The following is a 20,680-nucleotide window of genomic DNA, read 5'->3' as shown; positions in this document are numbered from 1 at the left end:
TTTCCTTTCATTCTTCTTCTTCATTTTCCTTCCTTCCTTCCTTCTTCTGTCCCTCCTCCCTCCCTCTCCCTTCCCCTCAATACCACCCTCCCTTTTCTCCCTTCCTCTCTTTAGAGGCTTACCAGTTTTCAGTCTTTCTTCCATGCCATTTCCTCTCAGAAATCCCCCTGAGCCAGACTTTCTTTCAAAATATTTTGAAGATGTGATTGCATTTTCTTTAGAGTACTTCTTTGAATAAATTTCTCATTTATTCATATCCTTCTCAATCTTTCAGCTGTTACCATCTGTCACAAGCAGATGTCCACCTTTATGTCCACCTTTCCCTTAGCTACATAATATCTTTTATTCATATATCCCATCTTACATTTCTAACTAGTCCATCTCCATGACCTACACTGATGAAACTTTCTCTATGTGTTTATGTTCCCTCTCTTTTCCTCTCTTCACGGGCTTTCCTCTGATATAACTCACTCCAGATTTTCTTAAGACTATTTTATAGGCTGTTGGCACTTGAGTCTTCTTTTATTTTCTATCATTCACATGAGCTCTTCTATGTATTTTTATTTATTTTTCACAAAACATGTGGCTTCCCTAAAATCTGCACACTATAATCTTTTAAAATAGTTAGCTGTTGTAGCACTACTATCCATAGCATAGTTGCATAGTGAATATCCTGCATTTGAAGTAAAATGTTTGCATGATTTGCAAAGGCTTTGGCTTTTAAGTTTGTAAGCTGTGGTCCATTGTCTACCCCTGCCATTATCAGTGTGCTATTTCTGGCAAATACCTTGACTATGACGTTGATTATATGCTCATCAGCTGTGTCATGTTTCTGGATAGAAGAAATCATAACTTAGAGACAGCGAGTAGATTTTTTCCACATGCAATCACAGACCTGAGAGCCTCTCTGCAAACTGTGTGGTCAAAGTGGGGTCAGCTAGAGCAGGTACCCTATGACACCTGGGGTACCCCCAGTGCCTGGACTCCAGCTGGGGCTTGTGCCTCCCATCACAGCTCTCTGAGCCCAGCTCATGGCCAAGGGACAAATCTGCAAACATCAGTACAAACACTTTTTCTAGAACATTAGTGTACACAACATTGGAATCTGGTCTTTGCTCTAATATTTTTCTAGTCACACTTGGTAGTAGCAACATTTTATCCATTTGCTATTCATCTCCTCTTTGTAAATTTGTGGAGTTTTACTCCCATAATTTCTATATTTTTATTTAGTATTGTTTTTTCTTGTTGTCATGGGCCTGTCTGGCTATGGTGAGTGCTCTGCTTCTGACACCAAGGGATCATTTACTGATACCCATGGTGTCCTAACATGTGGGTGAGACACCTACATGCACTGATGGACAAAGCACGGGGTCTATAGGACAGTCATGCCCTACAGAAGGAGAAGATGGGGTCAGACAGAACTCTGTAGGACATTCTGAGGGAAATAAATTACTTATTTATGCAACTGAATTGACTCTCTATTATTAAACCCATGTTTTTCAACCCTTCTCACTTGCTGAAATGATTACAAGTATTTCTTTCCCAAAATAACTGTTTCCCCACACTCTATATTGGAAGTCTATAGCTGCACACCTGGATTTTCTTCACAAAATCTGGATGGTAACTGCATATCCTGGAACAACCTGCCTGAAGTTTTTGCAGAAAATAATTTTAGTCTTGTAAATATAGTAGCTGTGGAGAGATGGGCACTGCTGATCTGAGCCTGTTTCTAGGCTGCAGGCAAGTTTTTATCATGCTTCTGGCAAAACAATCTTCTTGCCTTGTGAAGCCTCTCCCTAAGCTTTCACTTTGGCTCTAGTGGCATATGCTGTGTATCAGTCTGTGGTTTGCTAATTTAAACTGCCGTTTGTTTATCTCCTTTGTCCTCCAGAATTTGCTCTGGGTCTTTTGCCAGGCAGCAGAGCACACATGCCCGCTTTGTAGAGGAAAACAATTTAAATCCAGGTTTAACTCAAGAGCTTTTTTTTTTGTCTTGATTCTCTTCTTCGTATTGCTACAGATGACATAGATCTGTGGGCACTGAACCAAGAGGTAGCTAATCTGTTGTAAATGGCTTTAAAGTGTTGACTCTTCTATGTTTATGTGTGTGTGTATAAAACCTTAAATAAATATAATATGTATAATATATATGCTTTTATTCAAAATTCAGTATTTGTACGTCTTTGCAGTATATTAGAGGTTATGTCATGTCAAGATCTTCTCTCCCTATATCTGCATTCCAGGTATATCCTCTCTCCTCTCTCTCTGCCATCCCAGAGGAGGTGGACCCTAATGGGCTGTTCTGCTCACCTCTGTCACACACTAGGAAATGGCTGGGAGATCAAATCACTTGTGTTGGATGGCAACCTAGGGACCCTCTGGTTCCAATCCCCTGCCATGTGCAGGGACACTTTCCACTAGACCAGGTTTCTCAGAGCCCAGTCCAACCTGGCCTTGAACACTTCCAGGGATAGGGCATCCACAACTTCTCTGGGCAACCTGTTCCAGTGCCTCACCACTCACACAGTAAAGAACTTCTTCCTAACCTCTAATCTAAACCTATTCCCTTTCTGTTTGAATCTATTTCCCCTGTCTTGTCACTACATACTCTTGTAAATTGTTGATGGCCAAATATCAGCCTGATTTAGGACAGGCACACACTAGTCTGGTAAGACAAAAGCAAACCAGGAAGGTGTGATGAGTTGTGATGGCCTCTGGTTACTCATTTCTCTGTATGGCAGGTATTTGTCCCAGCCTTGCCTGGGAATGAGAGAAGAGATCATATGGGAAGTTACAGCAGTGAATGCTCTGAAACATCTTTGCTGAGGAAATACAGTGTTGATGAGCTAACAAGAATTACTTCTATAAGAATCTGTTAACATAAGCCTGAAGCTAAAGCTGGGCTTTCAACATAACTCAGCTGATATAAAAGCTTTTAACACATTTGTGTCAGAAGGGCTCCTATAGCCAAAAATGAAAAAAAAAAAAAAAGAAATGGTTACCTCATCAGCTTCCCCTTCTGTAAACAGAAGAGGTCACTACTTGTATAATTAGAACTGAATGCAGGATGTAATAATAATAAGTCTAAAAGAATAATACATATTTAGTCTAAGTCTCAGCTTAGAGAGAGGTTTAAGTCACACATTTCACAAGGTTTTCTTATCTGGAGTTAATGGCAAGAGATCAGTAGGACAGAGGGATTTCTTTACCACCAGTAGACATGCATTCTTGTGTACAAACCAGGTGTTGCCCGGAGTTCATGTAAATAAAGGAAGAGTTTAATGATATTTATCACTGGAAAGACATAAGGCCCTTGAGCTTGATTTTCTCCTGTCATGACAGTAGAGTGAGAGCTATCCAATGCCACTCCCCTGTGCCACAGCCTCAGCTGTGATGCTGTTATGAAGAGATATTATGCCAAATTCATTTCTCCCAATAGCAGCAGCCATTTTACTCTGAGCTGTTTTACTGAGTTACAATTTGAGGTCCAGCATATCCAACCTCCTGCTGTGCTGCCCTTCTCTTGCCATGAAATACATGCTGAGTTGCTGAGGGTGAAACTGTGGTCTTCTGCATACTTACGGATTTTAAGTGGAAAGATGTGAACTGTCCTGGCTGAGATTTTGAGGTAATCTTCCACTACAGTTCCCTTCAGCAAACTGTACAGTATTAATACCAAGTAGCTGTCAAAGTGGTTTGTGTGTTGGAAAGGTGATATGATACCAGGAATTTGAGACTTTTTCTTATGAAGACTCTCAGCCAGCCATCATCTTAGGGAGAAATATCAATGGCAATGATCCAGGCTGAGCAAAGCCATCCTGGGGGTCCCTCATGGCAGCTGGCTCATCAGGCTGGTGCCAGCATGGTGGCTGAAGAGAGGAACTCACCCTCTGCAGTGGATTTGGTGAGAGGGAGCTGCAAGGCCATATATTACTGCTCTGCTCAGAAGATGACAGCGGAGCCTGGAACATTTCAATTTCTCTCTATGTACACAGGGCATGAGTGTGAGCCACAGACAAAGTGCTCTTTATAAGGCAACGATTCTGGGGTGTCCAGGGCAGCAATAAGGGGATGATCTGGGCTCTGCCACAGCACAGCTGTGGCTGGGTGGAGGAATCCTGCTCCCCCACACTCATTTCCCCCCTAGGTAAAAACACTAATTTCCCCCCTAGGCAAAACAGGGGTGTGGTGGCTGCAGTGGGAGCCTGTGCACAGGCACTGGAGCAAGGTGGGGGTGTTTGAGTGGAGGGGGAGCTCAGGGTCCTGCGGATCAGTGTCCTGGCAGCCACTGTGCAGAGGGAGCCAAGACTGGATGTAGCTGAGGGAGGGTGAGAGAAAAGGAGTTTGCATCCTACATTCTTGGCAGCAGCAGAGGCTGAATGCAATGCTATCGGTGTTGCTACAGCAGTGGTCTCTGAGCTGCACAGAAGCCAGGATCCCCACTGCATTCAGAGTTTAACTCTTCCTGTATGACTGGCTCAGTGTCTTCTGCCCTTAGCCCATGCTGTGGCCGCTTATACAGAGGAGCAGTACAGGGCTATGCTTGGAACCATTTGTTGTCCCTGTCTGGTTTGGATTGGTCACAGTAACCAGAGGCTACAGTCTTTTCTCCAAGCTATTTGATATCAATAACCCTCAAAATTTTCTGTTCTTGTGTGGCCATGGCTGCTTTGCATGCATCCGTGCCCCAGAGCTGCCTTCCTCCTCTTGCATGTCCTCAGGATTTCCTTCTGACCTGCAGAGTCCAGAGCTACAGACCACCTGGGGTTTTTTTCCCAGAAGATAATGCATGCTTTGACATAAAATCCACCTTATACCAAAACAGAGACATTTTTACTGAACTTCAGGATGTTCTGGAAGTCTACAAAAGACAGAAGAATGTTACAGAGAGAATTCAGTACACATTTAAGTGAAACAAAAACCAACAAACCATTCAAGATCTGTAAGCAGCAGGAACCATGTATATGAGATTTACTTACTATGTCTCAGCTCTCTGAGACAATGTAATATATCTGCAGCTAAATCTGAAGTTTTATGATCTTCCTCATGTTGAGAGGCTGAACGCATCATAACGCTATTCTACCAGGAATGTTTTGGATGATAAAATCAGCATATGAAACCTGGGAAGTGCCACTGGATTGCTTGACCTAAGACAGCAAGGTTATATGGACAGAGATGTTAGAACTGATGCTTTGTAGAGCTGAGGAGGGACTCTATGTTTGAAACTGTCCCCATCATTCAGCAATAGCTGAGTCAAATGGATATGGTGGAGATGAAATGGTTGGATGCATTCCGCGTGTGTTATTCATGAGTGGTAAATGCTGTGAAAGATTTTTCATAGAGTTACAGAATAAACTGCGTTGGAAGGGACCCAAAAGGATTACTGAGTTCAGCCCCTGGGCCTGCACAGCAGAATTCCCTGCACATTACAGCATGTTCCTGAGAGTATTGTCCAAACACTTCTTGAATTCTGCCAGGCTGATGCTATGACCACTTCCCTGGGGAGCCTGTTCCAGTGCCCAAACACTCTCTGAGTGAAGAATCTTTTGCTGACACCCAACCTAAACATCCCCTGACACAACTTCAGGCCATTTCCTTCGGTCCTCTCACTGGTCACAACAGAACAGAGATCAGTACCTGCCCCTTCTTTGGCTCTCACAAGGAGGTTACAGATTGCAGTGAGGTCTCCCCTCAGTCTCCTCCAGGCTGAACAGACCAAGTCACCTCAGCCCCTCCTCACTCAGCTTCCCCTCAAGGTCCTTCACCATATTCATGGCCTCCCTTTGGACACTCTCCAATAGCCTTATACTGTTACATTGGGGTACCCAAAACTGCACACAACATTCAAGGTGAGGCCACACCAGTGCAGAGCAGAGTAGGACAATCCCCTCTATTGCCTGGCTGGTGATGCTGTGCCTAATGCACCCCAGGACACAGCTTCTAGAACTCGTTGAGGAAAATGTAAAAGCCCTTTCACTTTCTTTTCTGGCCTTGTTTGAGCTCACTGTGAAAGTGAGCTCACTTATTATTCTTACTGTAGATTACATATTCTTTAATGAAATTCAAGTGTCTGTGCACGGGAGTAAAACTCCCAGAATGGAAACCTAACCAGTTAGAAAATTAAACTCCCACCTTGAGAAACAGGTCAGATCCAATAGTGTTAGATCTGTACAGGTTCCCAAAGGAGTGAAAACATAAACCAGCTATCTTTTGTCACATTAATTTGTGAAGATTTTGAAAATGGCTCAAGAAAGTTCAGCTCCTGTGAGAGTGAGTCTGGGGTGTTTCGTTACTGGGAATGTTTGATTCTGCATTTACTCAGCCTGGTTTTATTATTGACTTCAGAAGAGTTAATCCTGATCTACTCCCACACAGGTAACAGCAGAAGCAAAAATTTTTGCAACTCTTGAGACTAACAAAATACTCCTGAACAGATTAATAGATGTGAGTTAATACTGAGAAGCTGAAAGTTGTACAGGTAGCAATGCTTCCTACCTCATTACATGAAAAGTAAATATTATTCCCATTTTTCCTGTTAGAAGAGGGACACAAAAAGATTCAGCAGCCTACTGAAGGAGAAGGTGGTAATTGTTGGAAGATCTTGAAACAAGATTTTGTTTTTTGTGAGTTCTCTGCACATAGAGACATTGTAGAGTGTGTCAGGATATGGATTTGCTCTGGTTAAGTCTGTGGATAACAAGCCACTAAATACTATAATGCAGCTCTGCTGTGAACTCATGACTGTTTTTCTGTTGAATTACCCAGGACAGTAATGTTAATGCCATCTGGACAAGGACAGATTACACCTGATGAAGAAAAAAAAAAAAAAAAAAAAAAAAAACCAAAGAAAGAAAGAAAAGAAAGCCTTTAGGGACAAAACTGCTTCTTCAAACGTCTTTTGAGCATACTTGAACTGGCAGAAGAATTTTGCACCATTTCAACACCTTTTGTCAGATAGCTGTGAGGCATTTCAGCTGGCATCAGGAGCCCTCCCAGAGGAAATAGCACCCCATGGAGTCACTGCTGGGTGTGACAGCCCTGGAAGCTAAGGAGCAATCAAATGCCAAACCTATCTGATGGTTTTTTCCATCTGTTTCTCTACCAGCATACAACAGGAAACTTGCCACCTTTTCAAGGGAAGCAAACTTGTGTGATCCCCTCTATGTCTGGGTGTCCCTGCCATCACTTTCTTTCAGCCTACTGCCTGCTTTGACCACACTTAATTCAAGGATATATGTCTCGATACAAAATTATTTTCCTGCATAAATAAGTTACCAAGGAGAGGAGAAAATTGAATTTGAGTGGGCATGAGATCCTCCCTAGCGACTTCTGACCTGTTGAATCAAACAGGTGAGCTTGGTTGAGTGCTCAAAGCTGACAACTATGTGTGCCATGAACTGATTTAAGGTTTTATCTATAAAAGATAGCCAAACAAGAAACAAAAATCCTCAAGGTAAAGGACTCACAAGTACACTACAAATGGAACCTCTTAAGGAAGAAATGAGATAATTAATGCAATGAAGAGTGGATTTAAGGCTCACATTGTTTTTTTATCAATATTTGATTTTTTATAATGTTATAATTACATTTTTTTCCCAACCTGTTCCATAGGTCTTAGGTTTTAGCCTGTAGTATCTCCACAGATTTTGAGACAGGAAATTGTTTAAAGAGTCCAACTGTATGCTCTTAATTGTAAGTCAAACTAGCTAACCTACTTACTCAGGAAAATTAGAGTTAAGGTATGTCTTTACTGATGAAAATCACATATTGTTAACTGAATATGTGTTCCTTTTCCAAGCATAAAGTATTGATATTTTCTAATGTAGAACAAAGACACTCTGAGTGTATTTTGAGGAGAAAAAACCTGAAGTTTGAGAGAGATATTTTAAGTTACCTCCTTCACTCAGCACACATGCTCAAATTTTAGTTTCTTCAGGAATAAAATGGTACTGGAGACAACAATCCTTCTTTTATTCTTCAACTCCTAAGCAGAATGAAGTGGACAGACAAAGCATGGATATGGTCTGTGGCCCTACTACCTAATTACAGTGTGTCAGCAGCAATGCTACAGCAGAAGTTTTCTGATGTTTGACATGGCAGAAGGATAATCAGACCAGACTTTACAGTGACACAGGGCTCTGCAAACTCTCCACAGCTTTAAGGGTGTAGCTTTCCTTCTTGGTAGTTACTGTCAATCTTTAATTTCAGTTCAATATACAAGGTTCAGAGCAGCATTTGCAGCTGATATTTCAGAGAGGTACTATGGATGGGAAGGAAGAGAAGGAGAAAGGAAGGAAGTGAGAAATTAGGAGTGACAGAGGAAGGGCAGGAGGATAATAACTGGTTCACTCTTATTAGATTACAAAGACAAGTGCTTAGACAAGGAAATAATTTTACTGCTTGTGCCACTGTAATTATTTCTCCTCTCTGCATGCTTAGGATGGTGCTGATTTTCATGTTAGAACCCCAATTAAAGGAAATAACTCATGTTCTCACTGATAGGACACAAAATGAATTCAAAGAGAACAAAACCGCAATTGGGCAGATCTATTATTTCTTAACTTGTTAGTGCCTTAATTTACCATCCAAGTATCAGTAGTTTTAAATAGCTTGAGTTTACTGAGTCAATGCAGCTTATAAAGCTCTTGGGATCAGAGGAAGGCAGAGAAGCCTCTCAAGTACAGTGCCAGGAAGCTTCACAGCCAAAAGCAGTGACAGCTGGAGGTGGGAATTGGAGGCTGCTGTCAGTTTTTAAAAGATTGATATGTTTGCAGAACAGGACATCATGTCAGTGGCAGAAAAGAAGCAATCTTTTATCCCACAGTAGAGAGTCTGATGCAGAAAGCAGCACCTGTACATCAGTTCTGCTTTGCCATAAGCAAAGCAGCCCATCTTCCAGGCTATCACAAGGATGCCTCTGACCAGCTTTTACTGGCCCCTCAGGTTTCAATTGCTGTCTGCTTCCAAAGATCAGCCATGATCCCTGTGCTCCCCAGAAGGTCCTGCCCAGCTGGTTAGAGCTCTTTTCTGACATGAGGTTCAGTCTGTGGACTACACAGATTTTTGAAAATACATCCTCTAGCTCGTATACTTTCAAGGCCAGTAACTGTGTAATTTTCAGCTGTGTTCTTCCTGGCACCTGTCCTCCAAGGAGGCTCTGTAGACATGATTCCAAATGGGTGAAGGGACATAACTTTTTCCCAAGATGTGTATGTTGTCTGTGAAGGAAGTAACCAACACACCCAAGCAGACTGAGCTGCTGCTGGGGTGCACACAGTCCCTGTGGTATGTTGTCAGAGGAGAGGGGAAGGCTGAACTTGATTACTCTGCAGTGATTGTACAGAGCATCTGAGCAATATGTTACATGGCTTGGATTGCTTCCCAGGGCCAAGTGCTTGGAATTATGGTGAAGTGGCATCTATATTCCACCTCTTGTTTTTTTCCTTCCCACAGAACCTTTCTTGCAGGACTTGCCAAAAGGAGAAGACAGTTTCCTTTTCTACTCTAAGAAGACATATGGACTTCAGTGTGAGCAGAAGAAGAAACTTAGCTGAAACAGTGTTTTTTTATTCACCATGTCATTCCTGAAATTTAGTCTTGCAATGTTTTTATAAGTACAGTACTGCTGTTCTACAAAGCATTAATGCATTCAAGTAACTTTAAGGAGATAAGGTGGGCTTTAAGGTCAAATGAGTGCTGTAGTTAGGGCCAGCATTGAGGAAAACACCAAGGCCAAACAGAGAAAGCAAACAAACTGTGTAAATCAGCAGGTGAGGCTTATAAATTCAGAGAAATACCTGAGGGGGGGAATATAACAAGGACCAATAATATGACATGAAAATCAGTAACATTTCTAATATTCACATCATAACATTATGACATATTATGTTATATTATGACATAAAACATAATAAAAAGACATAAGAACAAGTAACAGAGTCAGACTCTCATGAGTAGTATTCAGTGAAAGGACAAGAGGAAATAGGCACAAATTGAAATTTAAAAACTCTGGTTAAATATAAGAAAGGACTTTCTTTACTGGCATATGCTGCTTAGAGGCATTGTGGAATCTTTCATTGGAGGTATTTAAACTCCAAAGAGACATTGCCCTAGGAAAGCAGTTCTAGGTGATTGCTTTGAGCAGGGGGTTGGAATGGAAGACCTCTGTGATTCTGTGTCTCTGTGAAATCCACTTGCAAAGCAGGTGAAATGTAGCAGTCTTAGCAGCACTGTCCCCAGCAACAGCTAAATCATGACACTGAGAATCTAGAAGCCACAGGTTGAATGCTGAAAGGCTTCAATGCACACTGGAAATCTTGCATTAGTGGTGTGAAATAATGCCCTCATTAAATAGCTTCTGAAGAATTGTGATAAACAACAGGTCAAAGTTCTCTTCTGTCCCTGTACTGTGGGATTTGATCACTAGTAAGTAACAGAAAAATAATAGGTCTGTGTACTGATCAAAGCATCATAAGACAGAAATGGAAATCATGCTTTGGCCACAGTCCTGGGCTTCAGTATCTGTACACTCAGCTATGATTCCTGCTTAGCCTTTCATTAAATACAAGCAGTGGAAACAGCAGAAAATGCTTTTCAAACAAACACTGCTATAGAATATTGTGCTTAAAACATTACATGTGTGTTGTCACATTGACTTCCTAGGCAGAGCTCAATGGAAATTGTGCAGTGTTTTAATGCCTGCAGTTTGTGAGGCAGAATCATCATCAGTTAAGGAACCTTGAACCTTTAGGGTCCTGTTTAATGATCTATTTCAGTGAGTGTCATTTTAATGGAGCTTGAATATATTAATAAAATCAGTGTATCCTCTTTTTATTTCACACTGTGTGTTTTCAGGCTGAAGATATTTCTTGTAATTTTTCAATGAAATTTAAATTCCTTTCTCTATCCTGTCTCACCCTTCCATCATTCCACACCAGAGCATCCAACGATATCTGATCCTGTTGGCTTTAATCCTTGGCTAGCCATTTATGTACTGAATGGACAGGCAGGGCAAATACAAACAAAGGCTGGGATCATGATGGGGAGGCAAGAAGAGGCAGAACTTTTCAGGTTTTTCCTTTTTTTATCCACCTTTTTTTTTTTTTTTAAAGACTTTTTACATTTAAAACTACTTTTTTGTGGTTTAGTTACTTGACATTGGAAGAAGCAAAGGTCCCACCTGCTACTCCTAGATGTTGTACAGCAGCATTAATAGTAACATACTTGTTTATAAGAGAAAACCTTTCTTGGACAGCAAACATCTTTATGTTGAGCCCCACTGTGATTGTTGTGAATATATTTACCTCATTCTTTCCATTAGTCTTTGATGCTAATCTAGCATAATTGTCAGATATTAACCATAGTGTTAAAATAGATTACTGAGGCAAAGTCCATTAAAGTAATCAATGTTTGATCTTAGACAAAAGAAACTTCAGCTGCCAGCATTTGGAGGTGAGAGGCTGAATTCAGCGAACACAACGACACTTAAATTGTGTCATTAGAATTTATGGACTGCTCATGTTTATTCTGTGCTGAAAGGGGCTATTTCCGTTCTGGTATCGCTGCTAATTTGGAAGAGCTCCAGCATCCGTATGAGCTCAGAGCCACTGCAGGAGGTGGCACCTGTGGTTAAGGCACTGAGCTGGGAGTTGGAAAATCAGAGACAGATCTCTACTCTACCTCAGATTTCCTGTGTAAATTCCCTAAACAGCCTGGTCCAGGGAAGCAATCAGATGCCTAATGTGCAACCCAGTGGAATTTGGCCACAAACCTGCTTTGTCCCACAGTACCTATTTTCTGGGACACCTGTGATTTTACCTGTAAAATTTCTCTTTGCCTAGCTTGTGCTGATCATGTTGTGTTATTTTATTTCCATCTTTGGTGTCATGAACAGCACATCCCTGCCCTTCAAAGGGATTATTCTGATAGATGATTGTGCCTAACTTAGACCATTCACAGTCTGCAGCATGGACAGGCATACACATCAGAATGTATCCTGATGTAGGGCTGCTGGTCGTGCCAATGGTGCTTTCTTTGTATGAAATATCTTTTTCTACAATCCTTAACCCTTTTTCCACAGGGTGGAAGACTACAAATAGGAAGCAGTATGGCAAAAGCTTTTGTTTACATGACTTGCTCAGAATTAGAGTCTTGATTATTTAAATTTCCAGCACCAGATACCCTCACAAGCTTTGTTTCATGAATCCCACCACTAAACCTCCCAGAGAATTACTCAGACCACTTTTCAACTAGCCTGGTGAGTTTTCCTGTTGGCAGATGGCTGAATCTACTGGATTTTAGGCAGTAATTCTGATATTTGACTTAGCAGAGGTCCATATGCAGCAACCCCATGTCTGTGCAGATAGTACATGCAGAGGAGGCCTCTGCTCCTGTAGCAATCTTCTCCAGGGGCAGCTGGTTTTTATAAATCCCTCCAAAGTATCCTGGTGACAGTCCTGATGGTACATGGGCACTGCAAACTGCTGAAACCTTTTCACCACAGATCCGTGTGATAAGACTGCAAGCGATATCCCTGTCAGACAATTTCAGCAGTTACAGAGAGATGGAGCCTGGAGGAGAATGTGCTATTTCAAATGCATGCACATATATTTATTTTCTAATTTGCTAAGGTTTAAGATTATGCAGATATACAGCAGTGGTTTGGCCTGGAGTTAAGGCAGCTATGGAGCGTGTGCAAACATAAAAGGGTGTGTTGTTCTGGCTTCTTGTTTAGAAAAGTTATTAAGGTTTGAGGGCTGTTTGGTTTGGGTTTTTTTTCTGAAATACGTGTAGCAGGAAGAATAAAAACTGGCACAATGCTTTATAGAGCTGTTTTTAAAGGGTCATTTGAGAAATTTGTGCTCTTTCCTGACTGCTCTTGTTGAATGCTTGGCCAGACAACTGAGACCCCATGGCTCTCACCCATCATTGCTGCAAAGCCCTGCCAGTTGAATGGCCACTGGAGCTGAGGAGCCAAAAGATTGCTCTGGACTGCCATGAGCATGATAGGAAGGAGACACTTTGAAAATGTGACTAATGGTCTTCAACTGTGTTGTCAAAATTTGTTTTGTTTATTGATTACAAATGCCCATGCACATTTAGGCACTGCAAAGTAACACCTATGTCCTTGCACATGGAAATTCTCCTAGCTAAAAGATAATCCAGGAACAGACTGGACATTAATCAGCATCATACATAAATGAGTAACCAATTATTTTATCATCCTAAGGACTTATAGTTAGTGGCCCAGCTTTCAGGCTTCAATAATTTCAAATTCTGTGGGAAATGTAACTTCTGCATACTGACTGCAGCAGAGCTGGGAGGTTGTGAACTCCACCCACTGGTGACCTACATTTTGGCTGTCTAGTCAGCTTCTTCCCAAGAACTACCTACCTCAAGCAGCCACTAGCAAATTACTGAGCCTGCATCGACACTCCCAACCACACACAAACCAGCTCAGTTCAGGAGAGTCTTGCCAAAATAAGCACATCCTCATTCATTGGAATGGCTGTCTGAAGGCAAAGGCAGTTAAATATTTCTCTGGAACATGTTATTTTTCTTGCTGGAAGGTAAAAGGTCCTAGTTTCCATGTTGATGTACTTCCAAACTCCATCATTTTCATGCAGAAATCGTTGTTCTGGTACACATTGAAAAGCTTGAGCTTTGGGTCTCTTTCTTTTCCTCACACAGAACCAGGTGCAGCGAAGGCATATTTGAAGGGTAACAAACATGAAAACCAAGTTCAGCATGACTGTATTAATGCAAAACAAAGCCCAGTGCACTCTCTACTTTGGACTTCAGTATATCCTAGTTGCCCCTTGCCTATGCTGGGCTTCACTCCCACCCAAAAGCTTTGTCCACAGCTGAGGAGGCATCAGGGTTACAGTGAAGATAGCCAAAGCTGCTTCCTTGGTTGCTCCAGCTGTCAGCAGAGGCAGGCTGTCATTGCTTATCTGGCTGCTAAATCCTTCACAGCTCCACATGTGATGTCTTACAAACATTTTGGAATGAACTAATGTGCAGATTTGCAAACTACTCATATGAACCTGTGTCTCTGCTTGCTGTATATCTTTTTAGAGCCATGGCAGGTGACTGGCTGCCTTAAGTCAAGAAGCTTGGGGGAGCAGAGTGGGAATGGTTCCAGTCAGGGATGCTGGATATCCTGAGTGACCAGATGGAGGGTGTGGGTATGTGCAACATCTGGGATTTCTGTGCTCTCTGTTCTCTGCCTGAGGACTGGGTGAGGAATGATCAGGGTTTGCATTTATTTTGGAGGGTAGGTGGAGTGGGCAAGTGGATATCCTGGTGCCTGGTGGTCTCTGGTGAATGGGTAAAGGGACATACAGTTCTGTGGAGGTGGCAAAATGTACTGCAGGCTGGGGGAGAGGGGCTGGAACCTGGACACGGGGGGACAGAGATATGGAGTTAACCTGTGATTGTTATGGGAGAACAAGAGAGCTGTAGGAACTTTTTCAGCCAAAACAGGAGAGGCTGTTCCACCCATGCAAGGAGTCACACTGATGGCAGGTGAGAAAATTTGCAGCTCTTTCAGTGCTTGGTTCCTTGTGAGAAGAAAGGGCTGACATTCCTGTCCCTTGATGCCCAGGAGGCAGCTAGGGAGTGGCTGGAGGCATATGGCATCCGCCCAGCCTCAGCTCTGCCCAAGACAAGGAAACACTCAAGATGAGATAAGGCAGGTCTGATAAAGAACTTGTGTGTTTTCAGATTTTCCTTTCCCTCCACGAGATAAAAAAAAAAAAAAAAAAAAAAAAAAAAAAAAAGAAAGGAAAAAGGAAAGTCTTGAGAAAAAAAAATGTATAGGGTTGAAGAATACCACTAAGAGTCACTATTTTTGTTTTTTGGCCATCAAAAATATTGTTTTGCTTCTTTGAAAGAACACCAATTGTTTAATTGACCCCAAAAAGGAAATGGATTTTCTGTTCTTTTATAAAAACCCGATGTGCTGACATTTTCCATCCTGAACTAGAATTAAAACAGCCGCAGTGAGAAAACTCAGTGTATTTTATTCATCAAAGAACTGAGACTATTTTGAGGGAGGGGTTGAGGGAGGCTGTAGTTTCATGTTACATTTTCTTTGTGAGCAGTGCAGCCCTGGGTGTGTTTCGTTTTGAACTTTTTTTGGAGATCTTTTAAGCCAGTTAGAAGATGGGCTCACTGGTGAGGTTTGCCAGGCACACAGTCACTGTTGGCACAGTGTGGGGGGCACAGACAGGCCTGCCAGGCTCTGTCAGGGGATAAAAGATAACCTAGAACTATAACACTGTATGCTTTTCAGAAGTGAAATGCAGGCATTTCTAGAATTAACTGTGATGTGTAGTTAACAATATTCATTGGCACTGTACAAAAAGAGATTGGAAGCAGAGGAGGAATCTTATCCTGAAGGAGGAGACCATGTTTATTATCTGGCTGTATTGATACTCACTATTTTGGATTGGGCTACTTGTTTTAGTAAATACTCCCATAAATTCAGCTCTAACAAATAGATCTGTTTGTTCTTTGAGATAGTTGTTCATTGCCTTGGGATGCAGAAACTTCAGTGTCCCATGACATTTTGGGAACTCTTAAACTGGCCTTAAATCTGTATTTGTGCTCACAGGAGAGGCTGGCCTGAAACAATGTTTCTTTATGCAGAGGGACTTCACTTCTATCCAAAATTATCCAAGTTCAGGTGGCTGAAATAATTTGTCCTGGTGACTGTATCAACAGTAAAAGTCCACGGATTAATGTTGCATAGCCACTTTTTGAATAGCTAGGAGAACAGGTTTCTTGCATGCATCAGTTAATTAAGGGACAAATTATAAAGGCAACTGAGCATGAATTTATGGTAAGGCAGAATTCCTGTCATCTGAGTCACCCGTAGAGGGAGGAATTCAAGGAGTCCTTGTGCAAACATACACTTATCCAGAGTCTGGAGGGCTGCCTGGCATGCAGCAAGGGGTAAGGGACACCCTGGGACTTGCCAAGGAGCAAGGACACCCCATGTCTTTACACTGACGTGGCCTCAGAGATCTGTCTGAGCTGGAGCACCCTGGGGGGCTTTCAGAGTCCCACAGTACAAATTATTTATCAATAGGAAACATCAAGATCAAGGACACGAGGGAATGCAAGTCAGTGTGATCAGCTGAATGTTCTGTGTTAAAACATGTTTGTAAAAAATATTTAGACACACAAACCTACAAAAAAATCACCATGATCATATTTTTGTCCTGAGAGTTAAAATAAATTACAAACCATTGTCTATTTATCTATCTATCTATCTATCTATCTATCTATCTATCTATCTATCTATCTATCTATCTATCTATCCATCTGAGTTCTGATATAAATTGTTTGTTATTTTTCTTCCATTTTTAAATACAAATTCTTGTAAAAGAAAAATAACTGAACAACGTTTGCAGGAAGACAATTCCTAAATTAATAGCTGCGTATATGTCTTGCATGTTTCCTTTTGAAACCTGAGGCCTGTAAATAACTGAAGAAGTAGATCTATCCTGACAATGTTTGCAAAAAGTGTAGCAGCACAAATCTACAGTGGAAATCTGATTTTCAGAGTAGAACTCTGATTCTCAATGTAAAGGCTCAGGTAGAAGACACTAAAAGAATTTGTGACCTCTTGGTCAATCAATATATTAATTGTCAGATTTTTAACGGTATCAAAACTTCTTCATTAATTGCTGACTTGTAGAAATAATAAATTATTTCATATTAATAAGTTCATAGATAAATATGTATAATTATACTTTTTTTAAAGTTTAAATTCTGATGAGTCTACTTTTTAATGAAAGACAGTCAAAATGGAATTAGTCTAGGGCAAAATAAAAGAAAAGGAGAGAAGAACAAATAGCAATCAAAATCTGAAACATCTCAAGCATTTAAAAAATATTTTACTCCTCTAAAGAATCTGAAAGGAATAGAGGAAGACCCAATGTTCCCACTGCATTTTGGACATTTATTGGTATTTTAAAACTAATCAGAAATGACAATGAAGAGGAATTTAAAAGTCTAGTCTGAGAAAATGAAGCTAAATATGCCATTGAAAATAAACTGTAACAGAACAATACATACACAAGTTTTAAAGAACTAGCATTTGCAGTCTAGTGAATGCTATAGGGAATCTATGTGTGAGTATTTGTGTGTTTGGACATATATACATATACATGGACAAGTGGAAAAGAGAATGTGCACAAGTTGAGGTGGAAAAAGTTTTCAAAAGGCAAAACCTGAAAGTGCAAATTAGACAGAAGAAGACTGTTTTGAGAACCAATGACTTATGTTTATATTTTGCTTGGTACAGGCAAGCAAAATACACCTAGAACTGAAGGAAAGCAGCTTCTGGAGGAAAGCTGTTATCTCAAGGAGGAAAGAGAAGACAAACAGCCTGTTCTCAGTCATACAGGTTAACAAAACACATTGCTGTCCTGCTTCTGTAACATTTCTCCTTTGCCTAATGTCCCAGGCATGGGGAAACCCAGGGCCACATTCAGAGCTGTGAAGGTCCTGGGCATCCCAAATGTGTCCTGACTCCCAAAATCCACAGCAGTGCCCATCTGCCAGCTGTGGCTGCATGGATGTGCTGCTCTGCACAGAGCAGCTGTGCTCAGCCCACCAGCAGCCCCTCTCTCAGCCCACAGCTTTGAGTTCCAATCCTGATGGCTGCACACGGAGATGCAGCAGCAGCTAAAAGGCTGCATCTGTCTTTTCATCTGGCTTTTAAGCTCAGCCTTGGGAAAGGTTGAATGCATCTGCTTCTGCATCTGCATCTGGTGCTCACAGCACATCCATAGCCAGAGCTGTATCCAGCCTAGTTTGTGCTGACCTGCTTCTGTTGGGGATTTTTTTAAACACAGTGGGACAGACATGGCAGCCAGTTTGATGTCTGCAGCTTTAATAAGGCCAGGCACTCACACCAGTGCCTGAGCTGCAGGAGGACAGGCTGTGGTGTCAGACCTCATGGGGTTTTGAAATAGTTTCTTGTGGCATGTGTGATAACACTGCAGAAACCAACTCCCTCAGCTTCCAAACACCAGCGTTGCATGTGATTTCTGTAGGTAATGCATCCTTCCTGTGGTCCCTGAGCCTCTGTGCTACTGCAGCTGCATATTAATCTGAAATTCAAACATAGCTGATGCACAAAGATCCTCCTAATCCGTTAGTTTTTTTCTGTCTTTGGAAGTTTGTATATTAGTATGTGCTGACTCTTCTCTTTTGATCCTAATATGTTAACCAGGTGGATGTGGTGTCAGGCATATGGTAAGGTTTACCTTTGGCATCTGCTGGCAGAACTCACTTCCTTCACTAAGGAAATGTCAGAGGGAGAGTTGCAATGGACATATTGTTCCAACCCCATGGCCTCTCCTCACTAGGAGTAATTTTTCTGCTACATCCTTGGCAGAAGGAAAAGCTAAAGCTCAGTAAATCTGCAGTATTTTCACTCAGGATTTACTTTTTAAAGTAGCAAAAAATGTAAATAGAAGATGATTTAGGAGGCCTGAATGTTTGGATTTTTAAAATTTTTTTCATAGTGCTCTGATCATACTGCGAGTAAGATGGGTGTAAAGCAAGGCATGAAATGCAGATCCCATGCAGTGAGTAGAAAGTGTGCCACCTTCTTTGCAGCCAACAGACAACAAAGCTTGTCATGCTATAAGACCTAGTCCATTTTATCACCAGAAACAGGACAGCAGCTATGTTAAAAACAGCTGTGCCTTTAGGAAAAGCTCAAACACCACTTCTATCCTGGCGAACATAGAATTTTTTCTCTCCAAACAGCCACCCTGAGTAAGGTGTATTCAAAGCCCAGGCTGTCCACCCTTAGTCGCTAAAGACTGAGGAAAAGGGAGCTCCCTCACCCCACATATCCCCTGCAGCTGCTGCTATCTCCCCATCTCTTCTTTCCAAGCCACAGTGCAGCATTCCTCCCTGCCTTCCTGCCTGTGCAGGCAGTGCAGGTGGGGCAGCAGGCACCTCCCTGCTCCTTGGATAAACTCTTTCCTGGAGCTGTGAGGGCAGTGGAAGGGAGCTGGGGCATCGCTCCTGAGCTGGCCCATGGCTACTGTGTGCACAGCACCAGCAAAACACCTCATGGCTGGGTTTGTTCTTTAGAAAAAGGCCATACAGTGAATAAATGGAACAATTAATAAGTTCAGTATGATTGCCCTGGAGGTTGCTTCCAGATTATGCCCCACCTCTAAATGCTTTTCCACTTTATGGAAGTGAGGGGTGTAAACCAGTCTGAGAGAAGTCTAGCATGGGTTAGCTTACACTTCCTTCAGCTTCAGAAGGCTTTGTTTTTCTGCAGTGTCTTAACATTGTGCTTAGGTAAATTGTGTGTTTATAGAACTAGAGACAGCTTTGGTGTTACAGGGTGACCCTGATGACAAGCAAGATTTCTCATTTATCCATTTCTCAACAGTTCCTGCCGCTAAAACCAGCAAAACGTAATTATTAGAAATGCTGGGAGAATCAGGGAGAAACTCAGAAAGCAGTATAGAGGAATGGGCTGGTTACTGGCCACACCATGAGAGCGAAGGCTCCTTTTCTGTACCTTAAGTCTCTCTGTGTAGCAGGAAACACTGAACAGCAAAGTAATCTTTTTTTTTTTTTTTTTTTTTTTTTTTTTTTTTCATATGGCATATGAAAAAAAGACTTTTTAAAATGATTTTCATATGATTTATACTTTGTAGTTCATGAAAAGGTGGTCATAAATGGGAATTACTTTGGGAAATTGGACTGCCTAAGACCTTCCCTCCTTACCCAGTTCAACTGGTTTGTTTCTCCAGAAAGCAGGGTCTGGCATCTCCTGACCTGTCAGGAAGGTTTTCAGGCAGCTGAAGTTTTTCTATTCCAACCTCAAAACCTGGCTGATTTTGAGTGATATCCAGTGTGGAAGTGTTAAATATTTGATTACTTGGTATTGTTCTGAGTTCCCATCTCAACTGATGGACATTGTAGACTTGTTTGGGGGATGGATCAGGTTTATTGACTGATGGGAGCTGTTGGACCCTGGCCATGTTATCCAGGGAGCTAAAAGAGGCATAGCCAAGAAAGCAGGTGTTGCAATTCAGAGCTGTGTTCTGTCCTTGGCTCTGTCACAGAAATTTTGGACAAGCTGCTAAAATCAGGCTCTTCCAAAGTGGCTACTGGTAGTGTTTCACTCTGCCAGACTGCCTGCTTGAGAGCTGGCTGCTTCCTTCATGAAAATATTGTGGACATCTCTGATTGCATCTCAGCTGTCAGCTGTGAAATGAGAAATTCACAGCAATTCTCTTTGAGGCAATGCGAAAAATGAATTAATTTGGGGTTGTGTTGTACTTGGATCATAGGATGATGCTTCTTCAGGACAACCTGGGAACAAATTAATAATTCTGCCTTCAGATCAGGGTCTCAATAGTGTGTAATAGGGGAGGGAAGGGAGACTTAAAACTGAGGATAGACCAAAATTCATTAACCTCATCCTTTAATTCCCAACTGGGCAGCAATTCCAGCAAAATACTATGTTCTTGTGTAACTAAAGAATAGCTGTAGTGTAAATGCAATATCTTATTTTTAATCTTTTAATCCTTTGTAAATATCTGGCTTTGCAACTTCTGCTGTTCTTTTAGTTGTCTCTTTGTTAATGGCAACTAGTATTAAAACTCTCCATATTAATCTAAACAAAATT

At 41.6% G+C, this 20,680-nt stretch overlaps 1 long non-coding RNA gene across 1 annotated transcript in view; it reads left to right on the top strand.

The window, feature by feature from the left end:
* The window catches only part of LOC306799290, a 22,633-nt gene extending 15,792 nt beyond the window's left edge, over window positions 1-6,841 (top strand). Inside the window, exon 3 of the long non-coding RNA XR_013773573.1 lies at window positions 6,766-6,841. This is a non-coding gene — a long non-coding RNA (uncharacterized lncRNA). The remainder of the gene's footprint in view (window positions 1-6,765) is intronic.
* The last annotated feature ends 13,839 nt before the right edge of the window (window positions 6,842-20,680 follow it).

This window comes from Erithacus rubecula (genome assembly GCF_903797595.1).
Source record: "Erithacus rubecula genome assembly, chromosome: 3".
In the NCBI taxonomy this organism is placed as follows: domain Eukaryota; kingdom Metazoa; phylum Chordata; class Aves; order Passeriformes; family Muscicapidae; genus Erithacus; species Erithacus rubecula.
The sequence above is the reverse complement of the archived record's forward strand: the minus strand, read 5'-3'. Positions and strand labels throughout refer to the sequence as shown.